This window comes from Pipra filicauda, unplaced genomic scaffold (assembly GCF_003945595.2).
Source record: "Pipra filicauda isolate LSUMZ 115617 unplaced genomic scaffold, ASM394559v2 scaffold274_size1021923_pilon, whole genome shotgun sequence".
NCBI lineage: Eukaryota > Metazoa > Chordata > Aves > Passeriformes > Pipridae > Pipra > Pipra filicauda.
In genome coordinates this window covers 417,638-443,582 of record NW_024104392.1, presented here as the reverse complement: position 1 = coordinate 443,582, position 25,945 = coordinate 417,638, and the positions used below count along the sequence as shown (strand labels likewise).

General features: G+C 37.2%; 1 long non-coding RNA gene across 1 annotated transcript in view; it reads right to left on the bottom strand.

Moving 5' to 3' along the window:
* LOC113996436 overlaps positions 1 to 25,945 on the bottom strand; it is a 135,754-nt gene that overhangs the window by 28,886 nt on the left and 80,923 nt on the right. The gene's annotated exons all lie outside the window — the stretch shown is intronic.

Here is a 25,945-nt window from a genome sequence, read left to right as displayed (position 1 = left end):
ATGTACCTCTAGATATCTTAGTCAAGTTTACCAGTTTTCTTATTGTTGCTTAGAAGGATAACAAAGAAAATGTCTGTTGGTGTTTTCCTGTTTAGTTCTACTTATGCCTTGCCCCTATAAATGTTTCATCTCCCTGGATGCAAACCAAGACAGTTCAAACAACCCAGACCATCTTTATTGTAAAAATAAAACAGAAGAATCGAGATTTCTAAAGACAATAACCTGTGAAATTACCACCTCTTGTTAATTTTCTTTAAAATCCTCATTTCACCTGGTGACCTGAACCACCATACACAGATCTCATGTTGGGTAGAACGACATCACTTTTTACTCAAATAGGTTTCCACATTCCATCAGACAAGGTGGTTTAGGAGGACAGAAATGTTTAATGGATATTCTGTTGTTAAGTACAATCATGAATGTAGTTAACACTGGGAATAGACTGAAATGATTCAAGATAAAATTCCTTGTTTTAATTTTTGGTCAATGCTTTAATCAAAAATTAGTATTGTTGGCTCAAATATGAATTCTGACTATGAATTACTGCTCTTCTAATTGGAAGTTTACTGGTGCCATCTCACAGGACAGAACATAGAATCTGATCTCATGCAGGACACTTATCAACCGCTACAAATATCACGCTCAAAATCATGTCCTGACCAAAATCAAAGTCCATTCCTTCTGTCACCAGTTCTCTACCACTGTTGGAGCTTTCCTTACACACAAATCCAAGTGATTTTCCCCCTCTCTCTGGATCAATTTCCTCCCACAATAAAAATCAATTCTCGGTCGCTTTGTCTTCTCCAGTCAAAGCCAATTCCCCTCACGCTGACATCCATATTCAAATCTCTCGCTCTGTAACTCAGCACCACTGAGTGCCTGCACCATCAGCAGCAATCCAACCCACAGCCCAGGCTCTCTGAATTGATTTGGTTTACCCACAGGCAAACAGAATTATTCCCCACTCACACTTGCTGGATCAATCTCCTCATCCCAGCTTAAATCCGTTTCCCCTCGCTGACCATCCCGTTCTTCCTCACACAGAAATGTGTTTCCATCCTGCCCTGTGCCCTCCAGGAGCTCTGGTGTCCTTCTGGCACATCCCTTTCAAGTTTTCATTCCAGCTTTTCTTGTTCTTTTTCCTTATTCCAAACTGGTAGAAGTCCCAGAATATATATTCCATTCTTCTTTTCCTTTACCTCACACCTGTGTCTGGGGTCTCTTACACAGTGTTCCTTCTCAGTTCACTAGTGGTCCACTAAGTTTAGTTAAATATAAGTTGAAATCCTCCACTGGATCAAGGAATTAATTCTACCTGTCCCTTTTATTTCCTTTTATTTATTCCTTTTTTTTTGCTCAAGGTGCTACTACTTTCTTACACGTTATTATTTTCAGATTTCAATACATATTTCTTGGAAACATATCCCAGTCGGTGTAAATTGTCACAATTCCATTAACTGTCTCCTCTGAACATCTCAGACCTGATCCTTCCCTCTAACAAATATTCGTGGGATGTCATTTTTAAAAAATGGTTTACAGATGGACTCTGAAGAAAACCCACCCACTCATCATATGTCTCTCATAGTGTTTTTATACCTTTTGGTAGATTTTCTTCCAGACTTGTCTGATTATATTTTGAGAATAATTGTTTTACAGTTCAAGAAGAAGGAAAAATGGAAACATAAGCAAATGTTCTAAATAATATCCAACCAGACTTTCATATCACTGTGCTTTTTGAGTAAGACTTCAGCTGGGGGTTAGATAGGTAGGACAGGAAAGTGCATGCAGAAAACAGAGATCAGTATTCAGGTTTTGCTGTAAAAATATTAGATGTTATATTAAGACTATCTAAATCAAACTATGTGGTCTGATGACATTCACTTTAAATAATTTCAATGCATAAAAAAACCTAAGAAATGCAAATTTAGTGTTAGGTTGCTAATGTAATTTGCTTCAGATTGGAAAAGTATAAAAGTAGACAAAGTATAATTCTATGATTGGTGTCATTATGCTTTTGTCTCAGTCACTTCCACAATGCCAGGCTCCTTGATACATAACTTCAGAGGACTTTGCTTTTTCTAGCAGAATAAACAAAGGGCTTTCACCTTCATTTTTTTTTCACAAAATAAAACTTACACTATTTTAGGAGAAAGTAATATTATTTGTTCACGGTTGTCCTTAACTATGACCCCTACCAGCATTTAAAAATTGCAGTGCTGTTTGTGTGTTCTGTTTGTAATTAATTTCTATGCTAAAAAAATAAAAAGGGGAAAATGATTGTGAGTGCAAACAACAAAACAGGGATTTTGCTGGCATGGAGCAAGTCATGGCTGACTGCTTTCCTGGAAACCCAGAGTATGAGGGTTCCAGTTCCATCCTCTTTATAAATGTATTAGCACCTATTGTTTTAGCACCAGGTGCACATGTTTGTCTACAAATTATTTTCCTTCTGAAGGCCAAAGAACAAAAGCCAAAAAAACCCTAAATTGGAAAATAACCTCATCCAAGCTCATATACAGGAAATCCAACACTCCCAGCTATATCATTCCAAAAAACATGAAGACAACACAAGGCAACTGCTCAACGTGCTTCACAGAGACAGAAAAGGACAATTAAATCAAGAAAACTCATACAGTCCCACTGAGGGATTGGGGGAAGAAATATTCAGGTTTAATGGTGTCTTTGATTTCAATAAGTTTTATCTAATTATTTAGCAATAAGATAAAAATCTGAAGTTTCTTTTATCATTTATTTTATTATAGGTCTTGCTGCACAGTCATAACAATGCAATTCTTGTGCTGAATGACTGAAAATGTGCTCAAAAGGGAATGTTACATGATTTGGTTTTGCCATTTTTTTTCCCCTCCAAAGACCAGGTTGAGAGACTGCACAGCTGGAGAGTTTTACTCATAGAAAAAAGGAGTAAACAGATGAAAGGAATATAAAGAAATTGAAAGCACTTCAAATTTTATAGAGTTTGTTATGATTATCTCACTCCTGTAATTCAGATTAAATAAATCCTTGCAGCTCCTTGTGGCCACATTCTAATGACAAACAACAGATAACGTGATCTGGAGCAACTGTGGAAAACATCACAGAGAAAACCTACAGCAGGTCTTCGTGCCCACAGTGTTTCATGTCAGAACCTATAGATAGGTCCACTCAGGTATTGCCAATTTTCTGCAACTCTGCTTTTCCAATTTTGAATTATTTTAAAGAACACCCCTAGAGTATCCAGGTAGATTTTTGGCAGCTTATGCAGAGCCACCTAATAACAGAAATGAATCCTCAACCAGCAGCACCACAGCTTTTAAGGAGTGGATATTAGTCATGATATACTCAAGAAAAGCTTTCATATTTAGAGATCTTCAAAGGTCTGACACTGTTACTCCTGCAACAAACAGCTAGGAAGGGATGCAAAGTGAATCTGCTGTAGCAGGAGAGTTTGGGGAGGGAGGGACTTATCCTGACGAATCAGAACAGTGTCAAATACGCCAAACCAAGTCACTCCTCTGCAGGGAAGTGTTTAATTTAGAAAGGCCATTTCAGTCCTGTGGGAAGTCAAAAGAATACATCACTTTCTGCTGCAATCCCTTTTTGCTTAACATCACACAGGTAACATCAGCAGAGCAGGAGAGCAATATGCTACAGCTGCCAATAATGATTTCCACAAACACAGTGATTTCTATGGTAAACACTTTTTAGAAACCCTCTTCCTCTTGGGAAGCTTGGGCATGGATTTTGTGTTCAGGGGTACAGGTACTGATAATGTACATTTAATTAGCTTTCACTGAAATTCAGTGCTTGGCTCAGTGATGGCACAGTTTGAAAACAGCCTCCTAGAGAGTCATTAAAGGTTTGTGCCATATGGAAAACATTCACCTCTGGGACAGCAGCAGGGAGGGAATTGGGTGGGATAAACGGGCAAAGGAGACAGTAGGTGAGTTTGCTGCTCAGAGGAAACACAAAAATAAAGGCATGGGCAAGGGGAGTTTCTTGAGAAGGGCAAGAAGAGGCTTTAGAAGAGGAATGTTTTCACTTGTGTCCCCCTGCTCACCACCAGCTCTCCTGTGACGAACATCTGAGCTCTTTCTCTTTCCATGGTGAAGATCTCTGTCTACAAGTCCCATTCCAGTCTCCAAAAAGTAGGCCTAGGAAGTTCTGTGGTTAACAGAGGGGGATATTTACTCTGCCTGTGTATAGGGGGGAACGAGATATTACAAAAGGCAGAGCAAGAAGGCCAGGAGTCAGGTCATCTCTTCTAGAGGTTCCCCACGGGGTGTAAATGGGTAAGTGAATCTTAGCCAGCAATAACAAATAATGTCCTTCTTCACTTATATGTAAAACAGAAAATAACAGAAATCATCCTCGTCTTCCTAAATAAAATGTGTAAAGAAAAAAAAAACGAGTGCAGAAAAAGGTAGGCTCCAAAAAATGGTTCCTGCTTGTTTTTATTTGTGTGGAGGAAATAAGGGAGCAGTGAAACACTGCAAATTCTCCTGAAGTGCAGCAGCAGCAAGCATGAAATTAAACCAGAACAATTAAATGTGAACTGCTGCTAGAGGGAGGATGCAAATTGCTCACCTGTATATCTGACATTCCAAATGAAGGAATGTTGGGAAGGGAAATCATCAGTGCTGGTGGTGATGGGATCACCTAAGTATCCACAAACCCAGGAGATGGGAAGGGTTTTTTCTTTTAGAGGAGGTTTTGTCCCCTTTTAAAACCAGCAGTGGGTGTAACATTATGTAAAACACAAAAGAAAATAAAGAAAATTTAAGAACTTGCTGCGTTCTCAAGATATTTGTATTTCTCTACTACAATCTGGCCCTGGAATATTTAACTTAAATTTACTTCTGAAACAAATTTACCTTATTTTCTACTTAGGGACTGCAACTAGGCCAATATGTGTTACTTTCAACTGTTTTCAGTGCTACATTTTCCTCTCTTAATATTTGTTTTCAGGTATCATTGTGGGCTCGATTTTCCAGAGCTCAAAATGTGGAAATTTCATATTCCATTCAGCACATTCTCATGAGATATGAAAAAAGTATTCATAGAAAGCAGTTGTATTTGGGTTTAACATTGTTAGCATTTCCTCTCATGAGGGATATTAAATAATTTCATGCGCAACTGCTCAAAATATTTTTTAAACTTCTGTAAACATAAGATTGCCAAAATCTAACATATGTTATGTGGTATTTAATCCTCCAGAGGAACTGAAGGAACAAAACACTTCTGCTAAAGTAATTAATAAGCACCAATACAGATACCTAGAAGCTGTTCCATCAAAATGAATCATATCCTCCTGTAAGTCACACCCAATATTTAGCAGTCTAAAAATGAAAATTCAATCCATAAGAATATGGGCTGAAACGAGTGCTGAAATTTTATGCATTGAGATCAAATCACCAAAGCTGTGCTACCTTCTGGTGCTCTTGAATTAGGAGAAATAGGGAAGTTATTTGGAGAAAATTAATTTTGCCTCTGAGAAATCTGGTTTGGCACAGCACAAGAATCCTGTGGGGACTGGTGATTAAGGTTAAAGTGCACGATAATGAATTATTGTGAGTAAATTAAAAACCAGGAGAGTTCCTTAAATCCATTTCGTTCCTGAAGGTATTTTTAGTTGCTGCTTACAGACATGACAGATAATTCCTGCATTTTGTTTTACTCAATTTACTGTATGCATGATTCTGTTAAGTGAATCCCACCATAATACCTGGGCAGAATTACAGGACTTCATGTCTTTTGTCCTAGTATTCGTTAAGCAAAAATAGAAACTCAAGTTGTGTGGATCTTTTTATTCAACATAGAATTCCTTGGGGTGTAACAAAAAGTTAGAGCTTCTCCATCTGTATATTTTAATATACACCTATGGACTCCTCCATAGGTGATACCACTGGAGGTGGTTTATGGCTAAATTCATGCTCTTTGCTTTTCCCTGTATTATTATTATTCTTTTTTTACTATTTACCATATGAAATTTTTACACATGAAGTTCTACTTTATATATCCTAATATTTGTATTTTCACTGTTTATAATAATTTCAGTATAATTTTTATGACTGCTTTGGATTTTTTTCTTTTTCTCATTTTAAAGTAATTTTTCCAGTGTTGATCCTTGATTTTGTTTTTGACAAGTCTGTTAGTACTGAATACAGAAGTCTGCATGGTTTAAGATGTTATTAATAAAATTTAAGGCCTTAGGAAAACAAAAAAAGAAAAGTAAAAAGCCTGTATTTCTTCATCTTTACGGAATAAAGAATGGAAATTTCTTGCTAACAGCTTTAAATGCTGTTCAGGTCGATTGTCCTGTATTATCAGAATTAAATAAAGAGGTTCTTATGGTTCAGTTACAAGAAGTTATTTCATTCAGTTGTCGTTATCTGGTCCTCTCTTTGATACCCTGAATGTGACAGAAGTGACACAGAAATTGAAATTTCTTTATCCTTTACAGAAGGTTTCTCCAATTCAGTATTGAGAGAATGAGCTGAACAGCAAAACTAACTGTGTCTGCCTGTTTCTCACGGGCTTCTGCTGTGGGAACACGTTGTACACCTTTGCAAAAATGATGCATTAATTCACACTAATGATGCAGCTACTGTATTATTACACAATTCTCCTCACTACCCTCTTGTCACAGATCTATTCCCAGGATCAAAGGCACATCCTCTAGCTGGAGTCTCACTGCTTGCTCTAGGGCACAAATTACCTCGCTCAGGAGAGATATGTGCAATTTATTTATTTTTATTCTTAGTTGAAGAGGCTCTTAAATATCTTTACCACAAAGCAAAATAAAGTGGCCATGAAATTTGGGCTCATCAGTGGATGAGGTGTACATTAACCTAAGCTGCCTGTGATTAAACAGGCTGAGACAAGAGCAAGCTTAATTACATAGATGGAAGAATTTAAGAATCACATTAAAGAACAGAAGATGAAAACTCCCACAATGCTGAACTCTTTATTTAACAGAGTATTTATAAAACATGTATTTAGCAGACACATTTTTTGCGTGTCCTAAGCAGGACATGGTCCTGCAAAGTGTGGTTTTGATGGTGTTAAGGACCAAAGTACACTTGGGTATAGAAAAACATGTGGGAACTGGCTACCAGGCTCCTTTCAACTGCACCACAAATTTACTTCTTCACTAAACACAATACATTTTATAGATGTTGTTATTATTTTTTTTTTGCTTATTTTGGAAACAACCCAGCCCTTCCCCCAACATAAAGAGTTTTGGATCCACTCATCAAATTCAATTCAGTTCAAGAACTATGAGAACAATGACAGGACAAAGGCTTTAAATTGACAGAGGGCAGGCTTAGATTGGATATTGGGCAGGAATTCCTCCCTGTGAGGGTGGGGAGGCCCTGGCACAGGTTGCCCAGAGAAGATGTGGCTGCCCCATGCCTGGAAGTGTCCAAGGCCAGGTTGGATGGGGCTTGGAGCAACCTGGGACAGTGGAAGGTGGATGATCTTTCAGGTCCCTTCCAACCCAAACCATTCCATGATTCCATGAAAATCCCCAGTTTGAGAGGAAAACCACTGCCCCCACAAAAGTAGAGCTTGAGAATTCAACATTAGAGCTCTGTTTCACCAAACAGTGTATTTTAGTATTTTTCTAGGAATGTTTGGAGCCAGCTGACACCGTTTGGTGGGTTGGTGGACAAAGGAGTAGTTTTTTAAGTGGACAAAGCTCAAAGGCTTGAGGTTCCAGGTTTTCTGTTTTGTGCATGTAGGAACATGTCTACAAGAAATCAGGCTCCCTTGTTCCACGAGGTGTCTTTCCAGGTTTTCATTCCATATAAATTGTTTGTCACAAAGCTGAAGCTGAAATACTTAAAAATCAGGTTCTGAAAGAAGCTGCACAGAGAACTTCACATTTTTCACAGCTCAGCAAACACTGTCATGGAAAAGCTCTGTTAACATGGTTCACATACTTGTGCTGAAAATGACATTTAGCTGTAGACACACACACCAAGCCAGAGATGCAAAAAATTCCAAATATTTTTCCACGTAAATTCAGAATGAAAAAATATCATTTGCTAACACAAAACAGAATAAAAAGAACTAACCCTCTTTTTGCTAGGTATTTAAACTCAGTAACTGTCTAAAAGAGCATTTCCCCCTCTGCTTTTAAGAACCCAAAATTTATTGCAGTGTAGTAGGAGTCTTCAAGGTCAAAGGGTATATATTCTGCTTGCTGCAATATAATCTGACATGATAAATCATGTACAAGCAGCCAGCAGTGCTGCTATCATGAATTTGTAGGAGAATAGAAAATGATTTTTACAAAATATTCATTAAACTATATAGCAATTTTCATTTTTTATGTGTTCTGTTTTACTGCTTTGTTTTCACTTCATAATAAACAATCTTTACAAAAAGCTCCTTCTTTTGCTTATCTCCCCTCCAACAAACGTTTTGTCACAGAGCAAAAGCTTCTAATAGAATAGTTTAAGACACAGCAGGTTGAGGCTTTTTTGGGACAATATAACAGTACCATATAAAAAGGATTTTCAGTAAGTATGGAAGAAAAAGTGACATATTTAGGGTTTTTTTGTTTGTTTGTTTTGTTATGAAAAAACATGTCTATAAAATTCCTGAGGATGATGGCAGAGCATCAGAGCTTTCAGAAACACTTAAATAAGCTGTTCACTCTATTTGTATTTCACCTGAAGGAAGAAATAATCAGAAGATTGACAAAAAAAAGTTACTGAATTTGCTCAGTGCTAAATCCTGCAAACATGTTGGGCTGGTTGAAAGATAAAAAGAACCAAAATCTCCACAGACACAATACCATAACATGGAAACTCCTGAAAGAGATGTTTTACAAGACACAAAAGAAGATCCTAAACCAGCCAATGCCACGACTGCAGGTGGGAGTGGGAGGAAATTTGAGTGTAACATGTAAAATCTTATGGGCAATATAGGCTAATAAATTGTAGTAAATATGAATAGAAATGGGAAAAAGACACAGAATTCAGTGCATCAAACAAAACAAAGAAGCTGAGAATCAGTTTACTCTCAGACAGGATGGGATACAAAGAATCAGAGTGAATTCCTCCAAAAACACGAGCTAACTTTTAGCTGTATTGCCAGAAGTGCTTTCAAGGTGCTGTGGAAGAAATTATGGTTTTTTATCGCCTCTCCTTACACAACTCACTCTGTGATCCCTACGGCTGCTGACTTTAATCCATTGCTATGAGAGAGAGAATTACTGTAATTATTATTATTATTGTAACCATCATCTATTAGGAATCTTAACATTTGTGGCTTAAATCCTTTGTTATCTTGTCAGAAAGAACTAAATTCCATTTCACTGTCTTTATTTTCTGATATCCATAGCCCCCTTATTTGACACTCTTTAAATGTTATTTGCAAAAATAAAGACTAGTAAATATTTAATTCATTGAGGACAACAGAGGACATTCCCATTGGCCATTTACCTCTAAAACACAGAACTGAACTACTCAAAAGCTGGTAATTTAAATAAACATATGCAACAAAGATATTAACTCTAATATTTATTTCAGAAATAAACTATTACACAAAATCATTGATTCACTGACAGATATTACTACGTAAAGGCCAGCCCCACAATCTAGGAAATACCTGCTATTTCTATTTGAGTTATCACTGACAGTATCAGCATTAAAAAAGGAAAGAAAGATTTGACTAAAACAACTCTATTCCTTCATTGCTAGGATGGCAGGAGTGAAGCACTTATTGCATTTGGCACCTTATTGCCCAAATATGCTACCTCAGAACAGCTGAGCCACATCACATCTGCCTTTCAAGTTGAAACATCAAATGCAAAACTATACACAAACTCTAGCAGGACACCAGATTATGGATGCTAAAAGCTCTCATTCTTACCCAAGAAACCCAATTGTGGTACTTCTTAACTGAGAAACTATTTTGAGTCTTTGGACATGGTGAAGCTTGAAAGCATTATCCCCGTGAGGGATGTGCAAATGGAAATGAGATGCTGCTTTTTGCCCAGAAAGCAAACAACTATCAGCCCCATTGAACGTTTGCTTTTCCTTTTCTTTTTAATTCTTTGGAACAAAAAGGCCAGCTGGCATTATTTCCATTTCTATTATTTTCTCAAGAGTTAGAGTAAGCCAAACTCACAATTACCAGACATCGAGAGGGCAGTGAGTGTCTAATGGATAAATCCATCAGTGCTGATGATTAGAACTGAGCTTTTGAGAAGAAATTCTGATCATATTGCACCCATGATTTAATTCTAAATACATAATATGAAAATTAAATGCATCTCTCAAACCTGCTGTTATTTTTAATTCCACTTTTTTTCCTCTGGTTCCAATCACACTCATTATCATCACTGTGGGCTGCCATTTACAGCCTTCCATGATTTTTGTGTCCAGTGAAGTAGAAACAGCTCAACCCAGTTGTCCTGACCTGCTGAACAGGTGCCTTTGCCATAACCAGGGGCAAACAGAGCACAATAAATATTATTTTAAGTCACTAAACACAGAAGCCTGCAGTAAATGCAAGGTGATATACTTCAGGCCAGATTTACTGTTCATGCACGTAGGGATAATCCTTTCTTCAAAGACTGAATCCTCGAAGGACTGGAAGGACCTTTCTACTTCCTACCCTCAAAATGTGGGTAGGAAAGCTATTTTAAGTCAGAAAGGTGTCAAATTCCCAACAGTTAACATACCAAACAAAATTATATGAAATGTCAGGAATATGTTTTTGAAATTTATAGTGGGAATATCCTGTTAACAGCCAAAGCAGCTGCCATGAAAGAGCTACACTTTGTATCTGAGATCACCACAGGGCCTCTGCAGACCTTGAGCCTTTGAGGCAGATACTCCTATATTTGGATTAGAAAGCCTTAGAAAATTATGGGTTTAGTGATAACTACAGACCAAAAATTCATACAAATACCACAGGAATCCATAAACACCAGTCCAGCTTTGTTACCAGTCTGTACAACTTCCTCTCTACTGCAGAGCTGTCTGTTTTGAATGAACTAAAATGTGTGGAATTTGGGCTACCTGGGAAGTGCAGTGTGGCTGATCTGTTTGCTGTACCATTAATAAGAGAAATCCCATAAGGCATTTATATTTTAAATATAATGTTAATGCAGAGGTTCCCAAAACTAGATCTCAGCACATATAAATGGAAATGGAAAGGTAGTTCAACTCACACACCTCCAAAGATCTACAAAGTAACCTGGGATTGCATCCCTTCACTTAAAGTAATGAAAAGCAAATCTGGAGACTGCCTTCTTAATAGAAAAAACACCTTGCTGCAAATGTTCAGCTTTTAAATGTTTGGTCAATTATTGACCAAATTGGTACTTCAGCTACTAATTTGCAAAGGGAACTAAAAGAATTCAGAAGAAGGCATTTGGTTTACAGAGTGACCACAGCATGTGGATTGTAGATATTCAGTCTTTGTTCAAAGTAGCCCAATTTTTAAAGAAAAAGCACTTTGTTGGTCATTAGTGCAAAATTCTGTTTTACCATCGAAACCCGCGCCTGTTCACCTGGGAAGCATTTTAATACAGAAGCATTTTAAATGTTAACACCTACATAATAGCCTACAGAATGAGGCTAATAAAGGCTGATTTACCACTGTATTTGATTAAACTGTATCTCCATCTGCAGAAGGTGAATGGATTCTGAAATTACTCGGGATAATTATAGCCCACAAACCTTGCAGACCCCTCGCATCTGTCCCCGTGCAGTGGATAATGTGGCAGCTCCACCCTGTTCCACTGTCTGTGTGCCCTGGGCTGTGGAAGGAATCCTGCCATGGTATCTGAAAGTCTGGAATCTCACCCAGGGAATCACTTAATCCCACAAGTTTCCCTCCTTCCAAAGGCATCACAAGAAACTTAGTGAGGGCCCTACATCAGTGCTGACCCTCCTTGCAAAAACCCTCCCTTACTGTGACCACTGAGTCCCCTTTCTAAAAGGGAACAAATTCAAAACAAGCACAAAAGAGGTTGTGGGTTTAGGGTTTTTTTCCTCATTAAATGGCTAAAACACTGAACAGTCCAATTTTCAGTTGAGCAGGCAAATGTCTTGAACTCAGCCAAACAACATTATTTAAAGTAATTTCACCTAAATGTCAAGGAAAGTTGAGCAGATAGAAGGATAATTGTAGATGACTAGATAATTGTTGAATTATTGAATTATTATTAGATAACTATTGAAATAAAAAAATCTTATTTAAAATGGACACACCATCCTAAACTCGATGTTTCTCTATTAATGATGTATAGAAGCTGATTTCAGACTGAATCAGACTAACACGTAGATTGTATTTTGATATCACATTTCCCAACTCCAGTTAAAACAAAGAAGGCAGGAAGAGATTTGAGGGCTTTTGAGTCCCACTCTGCATGCTGAAGTCAATCTTCCAGAAAGAACAAAATGAGAAAAAAGGAGCTGTAAAATGTTTTCTTTTTTGATAATGGGAGAAAATTGTACAGTTTCCAATTTGGTTGTTGACTTTGCTGATAAGAAATCGGCTGTTAATGAAACCTTTGATGATAATTAATTTAACAGCAAAAAAAGTGATACATTGTCTTTTAATTTAATGCCAAAAATTACCCTTTTTGCTGGTAATTTGTAAAAAAAGTCTGTTTCCCTTGAAAAGCCTCTAGGCAATAGTTTTAAAGTCTACAGAAAGTAGAGAGAATAAAAGGAAAAGATTTGGCAAGACACTAATATATATTAAAAAAAAAAGAGATGTTTAAGCAAAAAGATCTTGACAATAAATATCTATCAAATGCTTAATAATTTTCAAATTACACAAAGGGAAACTATGGGTGCTGCAGTGGCACTTGTGCCTGACTCCACAGCTGCCACAATTAGACTACAAATTTTGATATATTTGGTTCCATATCACTTCTGAAACACACCTGAGTATTATTCCCGTTCTAAAGAATAAAGTAAATCTGAAGATCAACTGGCATGTAAGGAAAAATATAAGGAATATGACAAATGAAGAGTGTGTAGGAAATGTGTCAGTTCATGTCTCAGTATTTCATGTCAAGGATGTAGAATAACTGAATTCCTATTTTTAATTATTGTTTTATGCAGTACTATCACTTGAGCCTGAACTCCAGAATGAGTGAATAAGTAAAACAAAATGAAACAAAGCAGCACCACAAAATGTAGCTTAGGAGGGAATAAAAAAATGACTGTATAACTCTTTTGGTTTTGTTTCCTCTAGGCCAAGTATTCCAGCATTATGGTTGAGGAATTTGACAGCCAGAAAACAAATTACACAACAAGAGAAAAGCAAATTCCATTAAGATTTTATATCAGAATAGAGACTTCAGTGCTGTGTTCTCTAGCACTGAATGAACTGTGGTCTGAGGGTGGTGAATGAAATTAAGGTTTGAGGTACAACATGTAATGTCACTACAAGGTACAGTGTGAGTCTGGTCCTGTCACAGCTGAGCTGCCGCTGAAGGGAATCCCCAAGGTTTATTTGAAACACAACTCAGTGGACAATCAAAGCTGCTTGAGACTCTTCATGTCTTGAAATTACATATATTTTCCCAAATAATTTCATTAATTTGGAAAATGATGCTATCACCTAATAGTTTTCATATGATACATATTATTTAATAAAAACCCCTGGTATTAACTACAGCAACTGCAACAAAATATGATTGTTTTTCTAACACTCAGGCACTGCTCAAGTCACATATGTTCTATTGTAAACTCTCAATTTTGCTCCAGCAGATGGGATGGCTGAATTACAATAGAAGCAGTTATGTGTGAGGGAAACTGCAATTTCTTCTTCAGACTGTGTTTTATTTGTCAGAGTAATTGATGCTGGAACTTTTGACAACAAACAACTTTTTAGCCTGTAGAATATTCTTTCTCTGCTGGTAATGCTGGTACTGCTCCCTGTGCCATGAAATGCCTGTGTGTGAGCACAAAATGCACTTCCCTCAGTTTTGAATTCCCCCTCCAAATAAAAACTATTAATTTCAATCGTACATAACTTTAATACAATATTTTTCTATTTTCAAGGTCTTCTAAAGCAGGCATTCGTTATCCCTACCCTCCCTCAAAATTCAGTGTTCCGACTTTGTGCTAAACTGCCTCAGAATTATAAACTGCTCTGATCATATAAATCAACATGCTGTAGGAATGAAACCCCCAATTCAGCACCTCTGGAACGCTGTGTATGCAGAGCCCTGACATTTAGATGATGGGCTGATGAACTTTATTCAAGCACCAATTTATTTTGTTAAAAGACACCAAGAGTTTTCAAGAACAGAGGATGATAGAGCAAACAGGAGTTAAGTCACTATTAACTGTATATGTATTGAACCCTTAAGTTTACTTCTCAATTGAAATATAATTATCAGCATGTATTCAAGCCAAGAGAGTCAGGGACATGAGGATGTCCTTTGTTAATGCCAGCAGAGATTACAGAAAACTACTATGAAAATTACCACATGACTGTAAAAAGGCCCAAGGACACAATGATTTTCTAAGTCATGCAAAAAATATGGTGGCTGGTCAAGCCTAACTCAAACCTAGCTCAGAAAAAGCAAAGCTTTGAAGTAGAAAAATATGCTTAGAATTATTCTGATGTAATGGATATATTAGCTGTGCCAAAATAATAAAGAAAAAAATCAAGATAGAATTGCAGCCTTGTCCATTCTGATCAAAATCACTGTGTTCTTTTGAAGGTATTTAAATGTCTTTAAAGTTATTAATTTTGAAAGTTCAAAATAGCACTTGCACTATTTTCTTTATTACACCAGGAACTAGATAAGCATCTCTCTACTCTGATGAGTGTTATATAGACTGCAATATTTACTTTTTAGTGCAGTCTACACTGCTTGCAAACTATTTTAGTTAAGAGTGACAAAGGTGAACAATAGACAGTTAAGCTAATAATCTATAAAAAACCACATTCTGTTTGTATTAGAATCGACAGCAAAGTTGGTTTATCGGATCACAAATAGAGGTACAAAATTAAAACTGAAAATACAAGAATTATCAATGGTAAATGAAAATATTATGCTGCAATAAATTCTGAAAATCCAGTGATAACACAATGAAAAATTAATACTTTGACTCTGAAGCAGCTGAAAGGAAAAAGGAGTCTCTCAGCTGATTCAGTGAGGATTTAGGATCTCCAGGCTTTCACCATTGGCTTAGCTAAACTTTGGGTCATAAACCAATTTGAATTTATATTCAGATGGTAAAATTGTACTAACTCTATTTCAAATCTTGGGCTACCCATGCATTAAATACTCTGCAGACATTTCATCTCCAAGATCATGCAGATGCCTTGTGCACACATTGGAATTTTTCAGGTTTTACAGAATTTGGGTATTCATCAGAATTTTCCATTTAATATGAAAAAGTGCCTTTCAAACATAAAAATGAAAGGATAAAAAAGCAAATGCAGCTTTGAGTTTCTGAAAGGGACATTCTGAACTCTAAAACTAAGCCCTGAATTACTGTCCCACGTGTGACTGACGGTGACTTTGGGGTCCCCTGCCCAAGCAGGGGGGTGATGGATCTTGCCTTTCCGGGGGTGACACCTCTGAATAAGTCTGAATAACTCAGTCTGAAAGTTGAGCTAACAGACTTTTGGACAGTAGCAAATCACTGTCAAACAATGAGAGACACGTTGATGGTTATAAGTCTTTTCTCTGTTGACACATCAATCTGTCTATCATCCAGCTTGGAACAGAATCCATTACATTAATATGTTTCCACAGGCAAATTGGGAAATTCTGATTTTAATCTAATCAGGGTGGTTATTTTTGTCAATAGCAATTTTAGCTTGTTTAAAGTTCTTCTTATGATAAATTAAATTTTAGTCGAAGAAATGAAACATTTAGAGCTGAAAAGAACTAAATATTAGTGCAAGTAAATTAATTTTTATCTTTTTGAGTGATATTGCTTCTGGAGAAGGTAATATTGTATAGAACGTAATGAAGACGCTACAAATGTCATCTTCAAAACTAGAATATTCTGATTCATGAAGATACAATGCACCAAATGTTTCAGGTATATTGAAAACTCACAAGAGTCATTCACTACTCCTTCCCCAAACCACACTAGCTGATACATGTGTTTTCAGTGCCCCATCAAATAAATAACCACTCAAAAAGGCATAATTGTATGAATCAATGGAGCTGCCCCCGTAGGCCCAGATGGAGCTGGAAACCATCAAAGACTGAGAGACAGGCTCCTTGAACTCATTTCTAACACCAAAGACTACACATTTTGCATAGAAACTCTTTTTTTTTCAAGTTCACACCTGCATTTTTGGAGGAATTTCATTCAGGCAACCAGCAGAACATGTGATGAATCTGAACTAGACCTGTGAGAATTCAAGCTCTTCAGAAAACAGAGAAATGTTTCAATGTATTTCCTGTTTAAAGTGAAGGTTTCTTCTGGTACAAAATCAAACCTGAACGAACTGATTGAGGTTCTTTTCTTTTAAATTTTATTAATGATCTTTGCATTTTCAGCCTAATGCTGCTCTCTGAAGATCATTTTAGTGCCCAGTCGAGTGTAACTCATTTCCTTTGAGATCCAGAAGTACAAAAATACTCTTCCCTAATTCAGTCCACGTGCCTAGAACTTGAAAGTTACCTTAATGAGACTAATATAATTGTTTTCAGCTTTTAAATATTTTCATTAATGATGAGTTGAAATGTGGACATTCACAAACAAGCAAGAGCATCCTAGGCTAAGGGAGCAAAATAGAAATTATTTTTTTCAATAGATTGGATCACATGGGTAACCTTTGCCATTACTGTGTACTTTATGTGAGTCAAGAGAAGACAGGATTAAATTATACAATGCCAGGTATGTAGAAATGATAATTTCCTGCTCATAGTGTTCTCTAGACAGCTTCTCAAAAAACATTAGAAAGGTTAGCTGCCTTAAAGAAAAAAATCATGTTTCTCTGTATGTCAACACTGTGCCCATATTTTTATACATTTGTGGAAGAACATGGTGAAAATGTATGGTATTTGTTTTCAGAAAAGAAAATTATTACTGATTTGTACATCATTGATTGTGAAACTTGTCTTGATATCATAATGCTCACAAAATCATGACAACTGCATATGAATATTAGCAGATGTAATAATGTAAACTTTAGGGCTCAAACAGGGCACAGAATTTATATGTATCTGTAGCCCACGGTCTATTTACCTCCACGTATACTTTTATCTTTGTGTAAGTAATTTTGCATTGTACCCTGCTGTGCACTTGTACCAAGTATATTTTGGGTGACAACTCAGTACAAAATGCTTGACATTAATCTTTAGGTCCTATTGCTTTAATGGTAGGCAATTATGACAGAGAACATTTATTTTTTCCTCTTTTAACCTAGAGGTGACCTGCCACTGGAATGCAGTTTCCTCTTTCATCATAGTTACTCCATAGAAACACTAATAGCACTATGTCATGCAACATTTAGAAAAAACTCAAACAAACCCCCCAAAAAACCCCCTCACAGACCAGTAATTACATTATTACTTAGATAATAAAGAAGGGGAATTTTTCTTTATGTCTCAGAGCTGGACACAAATGTGACAAATATGGAGACAGAAGTTTAGAGCCTGTGTTTCCTGTGACCCAGCTCTGCAGACAAGCAGTAGGAGAATGAAGTTGGGGACAAGTGCCAGTGTCAGGCAGAGGAGCACAGCAGGCACTTGTTCACCCACCAGAAGGGCTGGATGGAGCACAGTGAGACTGAAGGCATTTCTCAGAAGCTTAAATTTGCCTGCAAACCCTCACTCGGGGCAGGAAACAGAACAGAAAACCTCAGAGGCTCTTAAAATATTTTAAGAATAATTTTTTAAAATTGTGGCAACTGTTTAACACGTCCAGGTAATCAGAATGATTATTATTATTTTATTGCCCTGGTGTAGGGGAGGCTCTCGGTGCTGACAAACAGAACCAGCAGCAGGAAGTGATTCCAGCTGGGACTGCACAGAAACACAGCCAGACAGGGACTTCTGAGGAAATATTAATCAGCAGGATAGGCATGAGCACAGCACCTCAGCAGCTGATTCCTTGAGGAATCTCCAAGAGTTTATCCTGGTGCCTGGATGTTCACCGTGGATGCTGGAGGGAAACAGGGACTGTCCTTCGAAGGGAAACTACCCAAATCCACTGAAAATGATGGAGTGAGCTCAACTGCCATATAGTTCCAGAAATTCAGAGCTTTTTAGCATGGCTAAAACCCTTCCTAGTGGTTAGAGGGAGCAGATATATGACTCCACACACTCTAATAATTGGAATTTCTGCAAACCTCAGGCAGAAGAAATTATTTCTTTTGCAGTATTTCCTAACCACTATTTGGGAATTTCCAACTCCCTGCAGGCTTAGAGAAATCCCAAGAAAAGCATAAAATTATTGAATTAGTTTTCAGATATGCTAAGCCTTTTAGCTCGCATTAAATCAATGGTAAATGAGGTACATCACATCTCTAAAAAGCAGATTACTCATTCAGGATCAAAATGCAGCTTTGAAATATCTGGTAAAAGCATTTTAAAAATCCAAAATGTATTAGTAATTAATATTTGGGTAAATTCAAAAGCATTTTGATGGGGATTTTAATCAGACAAAAAATACAACATGACAGTTTAATATAAATACTACTGGAAAAGATAATAATAATTGCACACGTAATTTTCAGATTTTTTTTTTGGCAAAAAAGATAAACTACTATAGAAACCTCATATAAATATGATGTTTTTTCAATTCATAGAATTCATTCCATTGACAGAGAGAAAAATTGGCTCTAAGTAATTTATTCTTCTGTTCTATTTGTGTCATCTTAGTTTAATTTAAATTGAAACTTGTTTCAGAAAACTCTCACGGAGCGAAACGAGACAAATTTGAGTGTTTCAATTTGCAGATAATGATTTAGCATTCAAAAAAGCACCTTTACAAACCAACTCATTCTGCTGCATTTTTTAACTTTTGTAAACAGATTGCAGAGAAGGAGCCAATGCGGATCTGGACATCTTGTATGTCATCAGGCACAGCTTTTGAGTTTTTTATTGCATAAGGGATGGATTTCTGACAACACATTTTAAAAATTGCTTCTTATCCAAAAAACGACAGGCAAGAAAATTACTCATGAAGAATAATCTTTGTTGGGCGAGCGAAGTCCCCCCACGTCCCTCGAGCAGCCGAGGGAGTTGGCTGCGCGCGAGGAACACCAGACGGATCCCAGGGGACAAAATCTACCCAAAACTCCTGCCACGGGGTGTTTCCACAGAACTCTGGGGCTTCCCCTGGTTCAGAACTAGAGATACCTGAGCTTTCCGTAGCCAGGGCTCCGTAACTACCAAATCTGTCCGTATAAGAATAAATTCAGATTTTTAGATACCCTTCACTGGGCATTGCACCAAACCCGCACAAATTTTACTGATTTTTCAACAGTTGTTGCAACAGTTTTATGGATTACGATAGTTAGGGTTTAAAAAATTGTGAGTTTTCATCAGCATATATTAAAAAAAAAATACTGATGAATAAGTGGGAAAGTTTCTTTACAAGTGTTAAGACTGTCTAAGGAGTTGGAAATGTTTGTTAGAAGCAAATGGTCAGTTCTCACCATGGCAAAGAATGAACAGAGTATTTCAAGGTTTTATATACTAAGGCATATAAAATACATTAAATTTGCAATTTACTAACATTTGTATAACTATCCCCTATTTTAGCTAGCTATCATAATATTTTTATAATAAAAAGCAAGTTCCACTCATAGATTTTACACAATTCTAAATGAATGCCATCAGCTGCATCAAGGGATTTATAATTGTCGCGAGGCAGATCCAACACAGCTGAACAGGTGTATTCAAGAAATAAATGTTATTATAGAATGATGCAGGAGAAAGGTGAAACTACAGTGCTGACACCTGTACACTATTTCCTAAAAAGGTTCTGCTCTTATCTGTAATAATGGTCTCAGAAAGATGTTGTAAAAATTTGAGAATCATTTAAAAATTCCTACCTGATGAGAATTTGAAAAGACTAGAAATTCTAATTCAGAAAGCCATGAATAAGGATACATCACACCAAAGTCACACTCAATAATGGTGTGTATAGAACATGCAGAGTTCCTTCCTGTGTGTTCAGGAGCTTATCTGAAGAGTATCCAAATATGAGATTGTTCCTTTCCACTGAGTTGCTGATCTTGCCTACATCATCTGCATGACAGACTTAGTACCTCTGTTCCCTTGTTTTGAATTTCCCAAACAGAGATCCTGTCTCATCTCTCTTCTACATCATAATACAGTCAGATTATTATGATACTATTATTATGTAATAAATTCTCTCAAATATATCTATGTCAATTCTGGGGATCAGTACCCATTTCTTCATGTATTCTTTCCTATTTATTGGTATTTGACCTTGCCAGGAATCTACAGTTACTCTGAATGTGTCAGTCTGCACCCGCCCACTTTTCTCCAGCCTCCATCCATGGTCTCACACGTCCAGCAATCCTCTCCTCTGGCAGCTTTCTTTCTTTCCCAGAAGAGAAACCACAAACTCCTTGTACTCCTTTTCTCTAAATACTGCTCATAGTATTAATTACAACCCCAGCACCACCTTTTAGTTTATAAACTTGCTACCTATCTCCAGCATGTTAAATAGTGGAATTAACGTCCACAGAACAACGTTTTGACTTCATCTCACCCACTTTCTTTTCAGCCCTCACATGGCCTTTAATCCATCTAACAAATTAATTCATATCTGATGGTCAGAGACCTATTCCTGGTCAAAGCAGAGGTTCTTTCTGTTCTTATCTTGTGTAAATCCTCTGCTTCTCTTTTCTGTTATCTCATCTTCATATCATCTTGCACAACTCTTACAAATTTGTTCTCTGCATTACATGGTACTATTTCAACTATAGATACTGAGTCAAAATTTACCTATTTTCTCATAAAAAAATAAATGTAACATTTTAAATATAGTTAACTAATAACCATCTAAATAGAACTGAGTCACGCAGTGAAAAAATTCACTTTGAATTCATACATGGTGTCTGTTACATCTCTGCCAAACAAAGAATGAGCTGAGCACAAAATGAACTTCTTGTTTTCCAACAAATGCTGCTTAGATTTAGTTCATAACATTAGCTGAGAAGATTAGGCCTATGAAAACTCAATTTTCTTCATCCAGCGGGAATAGTGGAAAATAATACACAACAAAATAATAAAACCAGCCTTGTTTTACTCAAAAGAACCTAACACTGTGTCAACGTCCTCTTCCAGTGATTGATGGAGTAATATGGAAGTACACCCAAATACCGGCTTTGCTATCATTTAGAGAAACAAACACACCGGAGTCAACCAAGGAAACAATTGTACAGATTAAAAAAAAACCCAAAACACTGACAAGGCAAGAAGACAATACTGCACAAACAAGTGTGGAGAAGTACAGAGATAGCAGTGATATTCCATCAGCTGCCCAGATAACCAGGGGCAAAGTGCTGACAGGGCCTAGCAATGCACTGGAGAAATGCAAGAGCCAAAGCTGAAAATCCCAGAGGGTTTTCCAGGCCCTCCCTTCCATGATTGTCTCATTGATAAAGATGTACAGGCTCTCAGGAACCAGGCACACATCTTTTGCACAGTGCAGATGAATCAAGGGAAACAGAGTGGGAGAAGGGCCTTGGAAGCCAGAGTTGTAGGGAAAAGCAGGGTGCCCTGGACAGCTCCATCCCACACATACGTGCACTTCTGAGGCACCAGGAAAGTGTCTTCAGGGGTTAAGGTGTGAGCTCAAAGCAGGATCCTTTGAGGAGTTTTCCATGAAGCAGTGTGGATGTGACTGATGGACAAAACCCAGATAATTTTTTGACATTTTTAAAGAAATTAAAAATAACTACTGAAACATGTAACACAGATCTGACCTATTACAAAAAGCCTTACTGAATTTTCAACTACAGATGCAAGAATCTGCCTTCTAAGTTCTGTAGCTCGTATATTGAAATGGATGACTTTGGATCAGCACTCCAAAAGCTATGGAAATGGATGCATGAATTCTTAAAAGCTGCTGTTAGAAACACCTGCATTAGTCACAGCCTGGACAAACATGAGCCCACCTGGACAATGGTCATGGCTAAAGATGATTTGGTAATCATGGGGACTCTTCTGTTCTTGGAAAGCATCCATATAATTTAATGTAGTTTTGCCTAAGTTTTTGTGCTGTCACATTATTATTTTACTACTCCCAGGTTAGGGGAGTGTCTGAGTTCTCTCCTGATTAACTTCGTGGTTCTCATTTGCTTAAGTTCCCAAATGAGACTGCAGTGCTGTGGAACTGCAGATCTTCCCACAATACTACAATGTTCTGGAATGGTTTTGTTACTGGAGAGAAGAATACTTAGTGTGAAAGGAATAAAGTCTATAAAGAACACAACAGAACCATAAACTCAGAGAAGTACCTGGAAGAGAAAGGGAACAGTCTGCTAACTGTATTTGACTTGAATGAGAGCCTGGGTTGGGAGAGAGTTATGAAGCAAGGCAGGGAAAATGGGAAGGAGATACTATTTTGAACAAAAGCAGAGAAGATATCAACTGTGAGAGGTTGACAGTGAGAAGGGTCTTGTGCTGAGGACCCAGGTTGTCAGACTCCCAAGTTAGCTTAAAGGTCAGCCATGAAAGATAGCATTTCAAAGGGCAAATATTATAAGGTTGCCCTCTCTGCTCCTACAGCTGAATTAAGCCTCCAAGAGCCAGACTTTGAAGGATAACACTCCAGTTCTGTCCCAACTGGCCTCTTCTCTTGCATCATTTTTCTCTGTTAAAAGACAACACTTTATGTATTTACTTCAAGATCAGCAATGCAAAGAGCAAAATTGCATACAACCATAAAGAACATGTGCATTTATCATGATAACTATCTACTACAGAATACCAGAGGAAGAAAATTGGATGGGTGAGACTTTTTTTTTGTGAGATACTGGTAGAATCACTCAAAAAGAGTTTGCCAAAACAGGGAGATTTTACACACTCAAATGTGTTGTAAAAGAAATAAAACACAAATTGGTCTCCAAATTCTTAGAAAGCAGCAGTGACAGCTTTTGCAGCTCAAAAAATGCTCTGTTTATAGGAAGTGGAGCTGGCAACTGCAGTTATTTTCTTGGAAAATGTCTTAACTTTTAAACATTTGCTTGCACCATGAGACAAAACTCATTTAAGACTTGTGTAATTCTAAAAGATTTTCAGCATGAATTTTACTGCATTTTACATTGCAAAGTGACAAAACCTTTTGACATTGATATAATTCCAAAATCTTTCTAATTTAATGTTACAACTGCTATAAAAGAAAGCCAGGGCAAGATCCTGGTCCAGCACAGTGTTTTATGGTAAGTAAATCCATATTCAGTGAACAGAGGATTGGGTAAGGGACCAGATCACACATGTCTTCATCTAAGGCAAAACCCTTCCCTAGTCCAAATTTCCTCTGAATCTCCTAGTTGTTATTTCTTTTTGTGCTTTGATCACAAATACCCTTCTGTGCCTTTGGAAATTCTCCTAATTCTTTTTCTAAGTAAAATACACTTTTCTTAAACAACTCCTTCTTTGCACTAATCTTCTGGCTCCATATTTGCCATCTTTCTATGCTATCTGGAAGTGTGCTTAGTCTGCAAAAGTAGCATGGAAAATTTTTAATTCTTTTGAAATACCTGGCACTGAGCAACCTAAGGTGAAGGAAATTTAATTTTGTGGAATATCATTTGGCTTTGATACAATTTACCCTACATTGTACACTAACTCTAAATTGAAAATCAGTTCTTTATCCAAGACCCTTTCTCCAAAAAAATTAAGCTGTAGACAAGATATCTTCTATGTTTTTCACAAGTGTAGTCATTCATGCCTGAATATTTGTCCCCCCATTTTACTTTATAAACAGCTTTGTTATTAACCCTCAGAGTTTCTGTCCTTGCTGCTTTTGTGAAATAGTAGCATAAGCAAGTAGAGTTTTCTTCCAAATGAAATGTTTCCTCTATAAACCTGTAACTACTATGTTGCATTATATTTTTATGTTTATTGTTATGAAATGGTGTTATTTGTAAGTGTAATTCTGTAATAAAAACAAAACAAAGATTGATGCTGAAAGAGAATGAAATTTCAGAACATGCTATAAAATTAATCTAATACTGGAAAAAAGTGCAATTACTCTATTTACAGGTGAAAAGGAAAAACAATTGCACACATAAAAATAAAAGCTTTATTGTTACAGTAAGAAGCTTATGAATATCAAAATGAAAGCAGAATCCCCTTCCAAACAAAAGGGTTAATCTTAATTGTGCATCAGTTTTGACTATAGTATGGACATTATTTTAATGCTATAAAACCTCTTTCTTTACTCAAAAGTACCTTTGCACAATGAATGTCGTGGCTGCTGCAGAAGTTGCCTGAGTCTTTTCCCAGAAATCACACTGCTGCCAACCTGCTTTGGTTTTGCAGAGCTGATGCTCAGTCACAATATTTTCTTGGATGCCCATTCTGGAAGTACCAATTGGTACTGATGGAAGCTGCAGATTTTAAAATCTGCCCACTAAACCTGTGTACAGCCTTCAGAAGTACCACAGGAGGGGGCAAATAAGATCCTTTGGTGTGGGGATGGCTGGAGGGATGGAAGGAAGAAGGAACAGGGTAGTGACAGGACAAGGCTTCCCACTGCCAGAGGAAAGGGTTAGGTGGATATTGGGAAGAAATTCCTCCCTGTGAGGGTGGTGAGGCCCTGGCACAGGTTGCCCAGAGAAATTGTGGCTGCCCCATCCCTGGAAGTGTCCAAGGCCAGGTTGGATGGGGCTTGGAGCAACCTGGGCTAGTGGAAGGTGTCCCTGCCCATGGGAATGGGAAGATTTTCAGATCCCTTCCAACCCAAACCACTCTGTGATTCTATGGTTATGACTTTGGATTTATCATAGGATACCTGCAATCACATCTGGGCAGCTCAGGGGGTGGAGGTTACCTGCAGAACTGTTTAAGAAACTATAAAAAAAGACAGTCTACAAGAAACATCAATGTTTACTCCTTAGCAATACTTTTAATTTTGGGCATTTCCTTGTTAGAGGAACTCCTTTGGGCAAGTTTCAAGGAAACCTTTGTTGCAGCTTACCAGACAGTGAATGAAAATCACAAACTATCACAAAAATCTCAAAAAATCTCAAAGGACAAAGAAAATGCCTCCATGTGACATGACATTCATAATCAAGGAAACATAAATTAGGGAATCAAAGTGGCATGCTGTGATTTCTGAGTCACATCCCTTTTCACTGGAGTGTTCTTGTATGGCTTGAAAGAAAGATAAAAAATAAGTTTACCTCAAATTTACCCTCAACCTACACATATTAGACAAAAAATAAAAACTTCTCTGCAAAATTTCCTGAGGTTGAATACCAACATCTGCGATATCCATCAACCACTGACTTTTACAACAGCAAAAGTGCTGTTGTTGTAGCCAGGGAATTTACTTGTAAGGGAAGATCACTTCTAAGCCCACCAAAGTCAGACCCTATATTCTCCTTTTGGAATTAAATGTACGAAAAGATAAGAAGGAACAATATGAAGCCAAAGAAAAATGTAAAAAACGGTGGAAAGAGCTACTTCCTGAACTATAGTAATTAAAAGCCTTCACATATCTATGAAAGAAGGGACTGGATAATCTTTATTATACTGTAAGCAAGGCAAATGGCAGATTGATATCCCTTGGCACAGGAATATGCTACTAAATATTTGAAGACAAGCTGTGACTTCAAATATCACATCCAACTGCAACTTTAATTTTTTTTTTTGCAGAAAAAGCAACTCATGCTGAGGAAGATATGGCTTATTTGAAACTTATTTACTGTCATAACAGATGGTGAAGACTAGAGAGAATATAAATGAAAAATATGGGGGCCCAATAAATGTCAAGGCTCC